Source organism: Bos indicus, chromosome 7 (genome assembly GCF_029378745.1).
Source record: "Bos indicus isolate NIAB-ARS_2022 breed Sahiwal x Tharparkar chromosome 7, NIAB-ARS_B.indTharparkar_mat_pri_1.0, whole genome shotgun sequence".
In the NCBI taxonomy this organism is placed as follows: Eukaryota; Metazoa; Chordata; class Mammalia; order Artiodactyla; family Bovidae; genus Bos; species Bos indicus.
The window spans coordinates 82580341-82592399 of NC_091766.1; the positions used below are offsets into that span (position 1 = coordinate 82580341).

The window sequence follows — 12059 nt, forward strand, 5'->3', positions numbered from 1 at the left end:
CAACTGAAATCTGGAAAATTCCCAAGGATTTATTTTTTTTGTGCTTGTCAGCACACCTGAGTAAAACCAAACTCCTAAGCATTATCTAATCTAACTTTACAGGTGGCTTCAGGGAGAAATAAATATCTAAATGCTCAGAGGCAAGTCAAGTGTAAAATATGCTTTGTGAATATGCCTGGTGAATTTTGACATGACATGCTTTATTATAATAATGAATGATCTGATAGTAAAGGGCCCTCAGGCTTTTGAGGCTCATTGGTGTCAATTTGGGGAAGAAGGGTAAAGGACTGTATTTTCAAGCTTTGCTGTTATGCTTTATTTTGGAAGTCTTTTTAGAAGTGATCATAATTTATTATTCAATAAGAGCAACAAAAAATAGATCTGCCATAGAATTTTTATATGAAAGATCTAAAATTATCATCAAGATATAAATTTATCTCATGATATTTAGTCTGTGTCAATTCAACTTTGAAAATGAGTATAGAAAAGTTAGAATTTTACTTCCTGGTTATTCATATCAACTTTGTATTAATATTTGTAACAGATTCTCAAATTTGACATTTCTTACACTGATCTCCTGATCTTCTTCCACTAGCCTGCTTTACCTGAAGACATACATGTCCGGCTCAGTAAATGGTGACTCCATCCTTCCAGTTGTTCAGGCCATGATCATGGAGTCAGCCCTGACCTCTCTTTTGTATGTTCAACATTCAAATGATCAGCATATCCTATTGATTCCACCTTCACAACAGAGACAGAATCCAACCAATCATCTTTCAGATCCTTCATCACCAGCTTGCCGGTCCAAGCAACCATCATCTATGGCCTGTTAATTACAGTAGCCTTATCCTTCTTTTGGCCTTCCTGCTTCACTCTTCCTCCATATAATCTACTCTCAAAAGAGTAGCCAATTCAGTTCAGAGTTATCCTTTAAAATCTCATATTCTTCTACTTAAAACTTTCCAGTATTCTCCCACTTCTCCCAAAGTAAAGGTCCTTCAGAAACATTTTTCAAAGCCTCCCAGCTCCTGCGAAATCTACCCCCTGATCTCATCATCTCATTTACCTCTCTGACCTCACCTCCAGGAGCTCTCTCCCCTGCTGAGCTATAGCCACATTGCCTTCCTCACTCCTCTCTCTTTTCCACATACTAGTAGTAACCTCTGTGACTCTTCCCTCCGACCTGAGTTTTCTGTTCCTGACCCCCTAGAAGCTCCATCCCTAGCATCAGAACTGCCAACCTTGAAGCTAGCAGTGGACAGTCATCAGGAGAAAACAGCTCCAACCATGCTCCTTTAAATCCTTCTATCAAAGTCACATGTTTCTGCTAAGCATGACAAACAGCTGAATCATATGTGATATTTGAAATAAAAGGGAAGATGGGGAGACCTAGTAGAAATAAAAAGTTATGAGAACAAAGCCTTAAGCCACTGATGACATTAATTCCAATAGTACTTCATGTTACTTTATATTCTTAAGTTTCATTAAAGCTAGAAATTTCATATGAACCTTTCTGTACCATTTAGAAGAGATGCTTCCCAGGTGGCACAGTGGTAAAGAATCTGCCGGCCAATGCAGTAGACACAAGAGACATGGGTTCAATCCCTGAGTTGGGAAGATCCCCTGGAGAAGGAAATAGCAACCCATTCCAGTATTCTTAGCTGGAAAATTCCATGGACAGAAGAGGCTAGTGGGCTACAGTCCATGTGGTTTCAAAGAGTAGAAGAGAAACACAAGTATATATACATGTACGCTTACTCCTTGGAAGGAAAGTTATGATCAACCTAGATAGCATATTGAAAAGCAGAGACATTACTTTGCCAACAAAGGTTCGTCTAGTCAAGGCTATGGTTTTTCCTGTGGTCATGTATGGATGTGAGAGTTGGACTGTGAAGAAGGCTGAGCACTGAAGAATTGATGCTTTTGAACTGTGGTATTGGAGAAGACTCTTGAGAGTCCCTTGGACTGCAAGGAGATCCAACCAGTCCATTCTGAAGGAGATCAGCCCTAGGATTTCTTTGGAAGAAATGATGCTAAAGCTGAAACTCCAGTACTTTGGCCACCTCATGCGAAGGGTTGACTCGTTGGAAAAGACTCTGATGCTGGGAGGGATTGGGGGCAGGAGGAGAAGGGGACAACAGAGGATGAGATGGCTAGATGGTATCACTGACTCGATGGATGTGAGTCTGGGTGAACTCCAGGAGTTGGTGTTGGACAGGGAGGCCTGGTGTGCTGCGATTCATGGGGTCGCAAAGAGTCGGACATGACTGAGCGACTGAAATGAACTGAACTGAAAGACCATAGTTCCTAGGAGCCCAACTAAAGCTCTTAGAGTGAGTTCTCTTCCAGATTTTGGGAAATACTGGTCAGCTTTGGCAGACAGAAATATTTTGTCATTGATATCTCTAGCCTAAGCAAACAACTAAATTAAGATTATGAATTTTAAGGTCTTAGACACTGACCAAAAAATAAAAGAAATCAAACAGCCCCCAAAAATGCATGTTCTATGAGGACCAGATTAGGAAGCAGTGATGAAATTCACCAAAGCAAGCCTTGCTATTTTAAGTATGTATTATACATTTCCTTAATAAAACAAGACTATTCACATAATTCATCTCTAGTGGCTTTTGAGCAGATTCAGGATAAAGATCAGATTTCCAAGACTGACCGCAAATATGCTCATCCTTTGGGAACACAGAAAAGGAAATCTACTGATGCAGAATAGTCATACAGCAGCCAGGAAAGAAAGAGAATTGGAGAAGCCCAGTTCAGTTCAGTTCAGACATTCAGTCGTGTCCGACTATTTGCGACACCATGAATTGCAGCACGCCAGGCCTCCCTGTCCATCACCAACCCCCGGAGTTCACCCAGACTCATGTCCATTGAGTCGGTGATGCCATCCAGCCATCTCATCCTCTGTCGTCCCCTTTTCCTCCTGCCCCTAATCCCTCCCAGCATCAGAGTCTTTTCCAATGAGTCAACTCTTCGCATGAGGTGGCCAAAGTACTGGAGTTTCAGCTTTAGCATCATTCCTTCCAAAGAACACCCAGGACTGATCTCCTTCAGAATGGACTGGTTGGATCTCCTTGCAGTCCAAGGGACTCTCAAGAGTCTTCTCCAACACCACAGTTCAAAAGCATCAATTCTTTGGCGTTCAGCTTTCTTCACAGTCCAACTCTCACATCCATACATGACCACTGGAAAAACCATAGCCTTGACTAAACGGACCTTAGTTGGCAAAGTAATGTCTCTGCTGTTCAATGTGCTATCTAGGTTGGTCATAACTTTTCTTCCAAGGAGTAAGCGTCTTTTAATTTCATGGCTGCAGTCACCATCTGCAGTGATTTGGGAGCCCCCAAAAATAAAGTCTGACACTGTTTCCACTGTTTCCCCATCTATTTGCCACGAAGTGATGGGACCAGATGCCATGATCTTCGTTTTCTGAATGTTGAGCTTTAAGCCAACTTTTTCACTCTCCTCTTTCACTTTCATCTAGAGGCTTTTTAGTTCCTCTTCACTTTCTGCCATAGAGTGGTGTCATCTGCATATCTGGATGGCAAAAGTTACGCCCAAAGAGCTTGAAGTCAGTAATCAAACACCTCCTTAAAATATGCTTGATGATTTCAAGGGGTGGGAAACTAAAAGAGTGACTGACATTGATCCTCACTTGTTTTTCAGATATATTGTGATTTTTTGCTTGATTTCATCAGTAGAAGTACACATTACCTTTTTTATTTTATGGTGAATTACTAAACTATTTTAAATTGATAAAATTTTGTCTAGAAATTGGCATTTTTTCTATGATTCTATATTTCTCAAACTCTTGGAGTTTCCTGAAATTCCTAGTAAGAATTCTAGATATCATAGTGTTAATTTTACTTCTTGTTAAAAAATGTTTGCTTCCTCTATACATTCCAGATACCTTACATTCCTTTTTTTTTCTCATTTGTTTTATTGTTTTCCATTTTAATGGATGAATAAAATTTTAGGATATTTAAAGATAAAAATATATACCTTTCTTGATTCCTCAATAGCAATACTTTTATTTATTTTTTGGTTCTTCTGTTGTTTCTTTCTATATCTCTATATTATGAATTTATCTATCAGCTTTTGTTTTATTCATTATAGTCATAATCTACTATTAGCTTATTTTGTTCTGTGTCAAGAAATACTTCTATTTTTTATGTGGTTTGTTATTGTTTAACTAATATCTATTGAGGACTTTCTGTTAGTTAAGCACTGTTACAAGTACTTTGTGTAAAATAACTCATTTAAGCCTCACAAAACTATAAAATATGTAATTATTATTATTTCTATCTTATAGAAAGGAAAATGAATAAAATAGAAATCAAGAAAATTTCTAGATTCATACAACCGGTAAGAATTTTAGAGATAGTGCTCCTAACAAGTATGTAATACTATCTTTTTAGGTAGTCTATTCAGTCATTAGGAGAAGGCAATGGCACCCCACTCCAGTACTCTTGCCTGGAAAATCCCATAGACAGAGGAGCCTGGTAGGCTGCAGTCCATGGGGTCACAAAGAGTCGGACATGACTGAGCAACTTCACTTTCACTTTTCATTTTCATGCACTGGAGAAGGAAATGGCAACCCACTCTAGTGTTCTTGTCTGGAGAATCCCAGGGACGGTGGAGCCTGGTTGCCTGCCGTCTATGGGGTCGCACAGAGTCGGACACGACTGAAGCGACTTAGCAGCAGCAGCAGCATTCAGTCATTAACCACTTTTCACATTCTAATAAGAATACAAATAAAATCCATACAATACTAAGTAGTGTGCTATGGTTATACTTAGCTTCTTTTTTTTTTGGCTACACCTTGCAACATGTGGAATTTTAGTTCCCTGACCAGGGATCGAACTCACACCCCTTGCATTGGTAAGGTGGAGTCTTAACCACTGGACCACTGGGGAAGTCCTATACTTAGTTTCTTATCTGGTTTGTTTTCTTAGAGTTCCTATGTGTTTTGTTTTGGTTTGTTTTGTTTCTTACTTTGCCCTTTCTGTCTCCTAGATTGTTTTAGTATCTCAAGAATAGTATTAAATATTTTTTCCTTTAAAATCTTTTCCCAAGCCTTCCATTATCCTGCTCCAAGTTTTTCTGATCTCTCTCTAGGATGGATCATCACAGTCCTCTCCTAGACTGGATCGTCTGTTAGACCTTACCTTTTGTTCTTTTCTTGGTTTACTGTCTCATTGTGCTATAGTATATCCTCAAGCAATATCCTAAGACATAGGATAGTCCCTTTCAGGGGAGCTACATTTTTTAAGGTTTTTTTTTAAATGTGTCCTTCTTTGGACAGTTGGCTTGACTGCTTTTAGCATTTTAAGTTGAACAGAATTTCCACTTAAAGCTTTGAAGGCATTCCTCCATTATCTTCTAGCGTTCAAAATGGTTGACTGGATAACCAGTGCCAAACTTACACTTGCTATTTTGTTGATGTGCTGTTTCTTCTCCTTGGAAATTACTAGGATAATTTTTCCCCATGATATTCTGAAAATCTATGACAATATAACAGTGTGGGCTTTAATATTTGATGTACTGGGGACTCCCTGGCCTTATTTAGCCTGAAGACTTTTTGTCTTCTACTCTAGGAAATCTCCTTTCTTGTTTCCTCCCTTCTGTCTCCCCTGTTCTGTTTCTAAAATGCCTATGAGCAGGATGTTGAGCTTTCGAATAAGTGCATATGTGAATATATGTCTTACAACGTTTCTCTCATATTTTCTGTCTTTTTAACATTTGGGTTTTTTTTCTAGAAAGTTCACTCAACAATCTTCTAACCACTCATTTTTTTACTTTCTATGTTTTAGTTTCAGACAACATATTTTAAAGTACCTAGAGCTCTTTTTGTTCTCTCATTTTTCTTTTTCATTGCATCCTGTTTTGTTTATGGGTGCAGCAGAGTCTTCTCTAATTTCTCTAATACAGATTAGAAGGGTTTTTTCCTGAATTCTGAATTAACTATCTCCTCTGCTGCTGCTGCTGCTAAGTCGCTTCAGTCGTGTCCGACTCTGTGCGACCCCATAGACGGCAGCCCACCAGGCTCCCCCGTCCCTGGGATTCTCCAGGCAAGAACACTGGAGTGGGTTGCCATTTGCTTCTCCAATGCATGAAAGTGAAAAGCAAAAGAGAAGTCACTCAGTCGTGTCTGACTCTTAGCAACCCCGTGGACTGCAGCCTACCAGGCTCCTCCACCCCCGGGATTTTCCAGGCAAGAGTACTGGAGTGGGGTGCCATTGCCTTCTCCGAACTATCTCCTCTAGGATCATTTATTTTTTCCTGTTTGTTAATCTTGATCTTTCTCTTTTTTTTGTTGTTGCAAGCTTTTCTCATATTCAGTGTCCCTTGTTTTTCAATTAGAGTTAAGCACGAGGCCACAGAAGTCAGTCTGTGAGCTCTCTGGTGGTAGTGGGGCTTGTCAACTGGCCAGCCTTCACACTGGGGACTTTAAAATGACAGAACAGGGGCATTTGCCCCAGGGCCTGTCCTGGCTGTCTTGGTTCTCCTTAGATTGTTCATTCAGTACAATGAGAAAATATCTTCCCTGTTTTTCCTTGGTTTGTTTGTTTAAGGAGTGCTGCCTGGCTTCTAGGACCTCTGTGTGCAGGGGAAGCAAAGGCTATGGCAGGGTGGTCAATATTCTGTACCCCATTCTGTGTCCCTGCTTCACCCCTACTCTCCCCTGTCCCTGTGATCCTACGAACCACATTCTCCAGTGCTGTGCAAAACTAACGGTTTTCCATCTGTCCTGTAGCTCTCCCCTCCCCTTTCAGGCTTCAGCATCCTCTCCTCCAAATCAACCAATCCCAATCATCCTTGTACTTCTAGGAAAGTATTGAAATGTCAGGTCCGATGATGGTTCCCTTCTCATTCTCTCCAATGTTGAGAGTTTATACTTTCACTATCAGTGTTCCGATTCTACAGTCTTCACTAACAGAATGTGCTAAATGTTGTGGTTTGGCTGTTGGACATTTTATGTAGGCCCATTTTTCTCCAAAATATACCTCTCTTCAGCCTTTCAGTACTGAAGATATCCCTTTCCAGGTCTTCTGATTCTTCCCCCACTATGTAATGAGGCTCAGTTATGGGTTTTTTTAGGAAGTTCTGAGTGATCAGAATATGAAGACAGTGCTAGAAGGATTGCTCTTGCCATAAGCACAGGGGAGGCAAGCTGTAGTCCATCTCAGTGTTGATAGGTGTCTCTGCATGACCTATTTCAAAATTTTCTGCTTTGGTAGACATTTTTGAAAGACTTACTTGGTAATATATTAGGTCACTAGCTAAAGTTGAGAAACTGCCATATCAAGCAACTGAGGTGTTATCATCAAGTTCTGCTACTTGTCACATACAAGTAACTGTGTGTGTAACAGTCATAGAGTCAGGATGTTGCCAACTCCTGCTTTTCCATGGTGCAGTGGGACAGAAAATCCTCCTGTGATGCTCATCCACAGGAATGCGGGTCTCTGTGGCCACTAAAGCAATAAAGTCATGTTATATCACTTTTAAACTTCCCATAAGGAGAAGTATGTATTCCTACATTAAGCATCTATTCCAGTTCAATTAATCCTGCCAGTAAATTGCGCGTGTGCTCAGTCGTTTCAGTCTTGCCCTACTCTTTGTGACCCCATTGACTGTAGCCCACCAGGCTCCTCTGTCCATGGGATTCTCCAGCCAAAAATACTGGAGTGGGCTGCCATGCTCTTCTCCAGGGGATTTTCCAGACCCAGTGATCGAACTCCAGTCTCTTGCATTGCAGGCAGATTCTGTACTCACTGAGCCACCTAGGAAGCCTGCCAGTAAATTGCCAGTATGATAAGTATCCACAAAATACTATTGGAAATGTGCATTTTTAATGTGTAAGTTTATAAAACTTCTTCTTGAAGTGTGATTGTGTTCCCTTGGCATAAAAGCTTTAAGTTCCCTGGCCATGCCCCACTTTTACATTAAAGCTTCCACTCCCTGGAAGATACGTTTTCCCATTTTGAAAGAATCTGGAAATTCTTGTGTGTATTGCTTAATGACTTTATTAAAAATGCAAAATCATGGGCCTCAAGCTCAGAAAAATTGATTTGGAAAAGGTGGACTATGGCCCAGGAATCTGCATTGAAAAAATTGTGCAGATTATTCAAATGCACGACGTGCTTGGATCTTCCTTTAAGAATCTCACTCTAAGATGTACAGGAGAAAGAGGCAGATTAATTAAGAAGCCAGTGTCTTGATAAATAAGAGAAAACAGGGCAGGGAAAATCAGTATGCAGAGGTCTCTAAAAGACTTGAGTCCCACTAGAGCGAAATAGATGGTAATTCTACACATTATACTTGTAAATGTATAACCAAAAAGATACAAAAGTCATTCTCAGGATAATTTCAGTTTTTAAAGAAAAACTCATTTACTTATATAAAGAACTTTTAATTATCACAGTGCCAAACTGTGAAATGACAGTGTTTTCATTCTCTTTGTGAAATACTAATTCTACAGAATCATGTTTCTTCTGCATACTGGATTGACGCGTCTCACCAAACACAAAAGACACACAACCTCAACCTGCCCTTTAAAAATAAATAGTAGTTTTCGCACTTGTCTCTTGCGCTCAGTCTTTCCCAGCATCAGGGTCTTTTCCAATGAGTCAGCTCTTCCTATCAGGTGGGCAAAGTATTGCCGCTTCAGTTTTAGCATCAGTCCTTCCAACAAATATTCAGGGTTGATTCCCTTTAGGATTGACTCGTTCTATCTCCCTGCAGTCCAAGGGTAGGAGGAGAAGGAGGCAACAGAGGATGAGATGTTTGGATGGCATCACCGACTCAATGGATGTGAGTTTGAGCAAACTCCAGGAGATAGTGAAGGACAGGGAAGCCTGTCATCCTGCAGTCCATGGGGTCGCAAAAGTCGGACATGACCTAAGAGACTGAACAATAACAATACATGTCTCTTCCCAAGAAAAGCTCTTAGTCTCTGAACCTCTGTATATTTGTTCATTGTGTCAGGGCAAACCGCAATCTCAGACAGAAGTGAACAGGTAAACACGTTGAAACTAGCAGCGCTCCTTAGCTGTCAACTGCTTCACTCAGAGGAAAGATCACCAAAGGGAGCTATCTGGTTGAAGATAAGTATTCAAATAAAGTCAGTATTACATTCAAACTGTTCATTTTATCAAGAACTTCTGCTATTTTTCAATATGTTATCATAAAAGTAAACAGGTAGAAACCTGCAGACTCAAACTCTGAGGGAAGTAAAATGACAGGAGCCTTTGTTAGCTCCTTAAGTAGCTTGCCCTCCTTCTTCCTCTTGTGTGCATCTACTGACAAGCAGTTATGATTGCTTTACAGATATTAAATGCTGCTGGAAAGTTACTCTGATTGAAAAGCCTAGCATGATGGAGCCCCAAGTAACCGTGGCCAGATGCCAAATGAAATTTCCCCTAAACATGACTGTCTTGCCTATTTCCACAATCCCAGACAAGGCTGGCCTCAAATCTGTTTACCACCCACCCCATCCTTTTACTGGTTATAGCAAAAGCCCTTAACTAACTGCCCTTGTTCTCTAAATTGTCCCTTCTGACCTGCATTTCTCACCTGGCTATCAATCTGTGGGCACTGTTTGCTGGCTGACCTGTGGACTGACCTAGCAAAGCTCACATGTGCTCACCTTGCCATTTTAAAGATATTTTGATCCCAAAACGATTAGCTTCTTTTTATATTCAATAGGTAGAAATGTCCTCAATCATTAGGCTTGTCACACAAGAGGGAGGAGAAAATAGAGGTGGTGAAGGGAAAATAAAGGTGTCCCTGGATGTCTGCTGTGAGCCAGCACTGGTTCTGCATTTGAACCCTCCACCCTCCTCCTTCAATAAGGATGGAAATGGGTACAAGTCTTTTCATTCCATTATTTATCTTGTGATTCAGACTTCTTTTTTTTTTTTGGAAAAATGGATCAGTTTACTTATAACATATTGTGGCCAAAAATAAAACTAAAATCAAGAGAAGCGCTAGTTCACTTACATTATATAGGGAGATGAGAATATACAACACCTTATGCCAAGTATCAGTATATCAACCATCTTCATCCATTCGGAATGCATGTACTGATGGCCTATTCTATGCCTGGCACTGAGTTGAAATAAAGGTCCCACTCTACTCACTTTGGCAGCACAGATAATAAAATTGGAATGAAACAAAGAAGACAAGCATGGCCACTGTGCAAGGATGGCATGCAAACTTGTAAAGCATTCTGTATTAAAAAAGGAAAAGAGAGAGACCCCACTATTACATACATATCAACCGAACTTTAAAAATGGGGTCTTATTCTCCCTGCCATTTGAGTTTATTTATTGTAATTAAAAAAAAAAAAACAGTTTGTCACTTCTTGCCCTTTAGTATCACAAAAGAAGATTTTCTATGTTTTCAAAATCTTCTATGATGGTTCATATGTCATCATTTCTCAAACTATGGTTGGTTCATGCTGGGATGAAACTGCCATTACAGGGACTTAGAGTCTAGTTGTCAAAATATATTAATCAGAATACGATGATCTAACATTATAACCATGTTTATGATCCTATGTTGAGCTTCTTACCTAATAACAATAATTATTTCCTCTTTTTTTCCCCTGGATACTAATGGTCAACTTTAGAGAGATACTATATTAGTATAGTAACTGAAAACATTCAAAATCAAAATATTTCCCTTAGATCTTTTTTAAATCTTTATTTGTATTTATTTGTTGGTCTGTGCCAGGTCTTAGTTGCAGCCTGTAAGATCACTGATCATCATTGTGGCACACAGGATCTTGAACTGTGGCATATGAACTTTTAATTATGGCACATGGGATCTATTTCCATGACCAGGGATCGAACCTGGGCCCCATGCACTGGGATCATAGAGTCTTAGCCACTGAACCACTAAGGAAGTCCCTCCATTAGCTTTTTATTTTTTCTTTTAATTACAATAGAACATGAGTTTAGCTTTCCTCATTTTACAATACTTTAAATTATAGGACATCTAATGAATGAAAGCATTTTCTTGGCTATGATTAAGTTTTTTGGGCCCAGGAATAGAAATAGGCCGCTCTGTGCAGACAGGTGAGAGCACCAAGCAAAGGAAGCTGAGAAGGGTAATAGAGGAGATAATCAGGCCTATGAGAATGAATAAAGTAATGTCAAGTAAATAATTTAATTCAAGCTGTTTTCATTAATATTTAAAAAGCTAGAGGAAAGGGGGATTTGGGGCCGTCTCCTTCTAGTACCCATAAAGTACATGTGCAGCATTAAAAATTTCTGTTGCCTGTCTAGACTTTTAAAAACGTAGCTCAGGGATTAGTTTAGCCATAAAAGGTCTGAGACTAATACCTAGGATTTTGACTCCGAGGTCAAAATGTTTTTTCACAACCATATACAATAGCCTGATCTTCAGCAAGAGCTATTTTGCTGAAAGGGACTTTTTTATAGGACATAAAGGCAAATAATGATCTATTCTGGAATGCCCAATGGAATCCTTTAGCTTTAGTCTTCAAGATTCAAGTGTGAGCAGCTGTCATAAAGAGCAAGTTCTCAGCAGAAACAAGGGCATGAACACAGGGGTGAGCAGAGGTGGAGGGAGTACGCATCGTCTCTCTCTTCTCTCCTGTCCTGCCTGAGGCCAAAATGTTCCCAGGACTCTCATTTCAGTGATGAAGTCTGAGGCCGCAGTTGTAGACTGGCCGAATACTCACAAAAGCACTGCTCTTCTTTTCAGTACCCATCCAATCTGAAAACCCGAGACATTGTCATCTTTGACCTCTGGATTCAACCATGGGGTTTAGAAAGTTGTACTTTGGACGCTAAGCTAATCAACTATTTTCCTGTCATTTTCTAACACTCATTTGATAAATCTCATGACAAGACCTAACACAATTTAAACACAACTTTAAAAACTGCTTTTAGATATTATAAAAACACATCAATAATTAGTTGATAAAACTAATTATGTAATAGGAAGGTCAGAAATTGAGCCTTTACAATTAATAATAGAAATCATATTACGCAAAGAAAATAAGTGCTACTTACCAC

The 12059-nt window shown here is 39.7% G+C and overlaps 1 non-coding gene across 1 annotated transcript; it reads left to right on the forward strand.

The window, feature by feature from the left end:
- The first annotated feature begins 10146 nt into the window (after window positions 1-10146).
- LOC139184266 (U6 spliceosomal RNA) lies at window positions 10147-10253 on the forward strand. The gene has a single exon (XR_011567858.1). It is a non-coding gene; the product is annotated as a U6 spliceosomal RNA (small nuclear RNA).
- Window positions 10254-12059: the final 1806 nt, after the last annotated feature.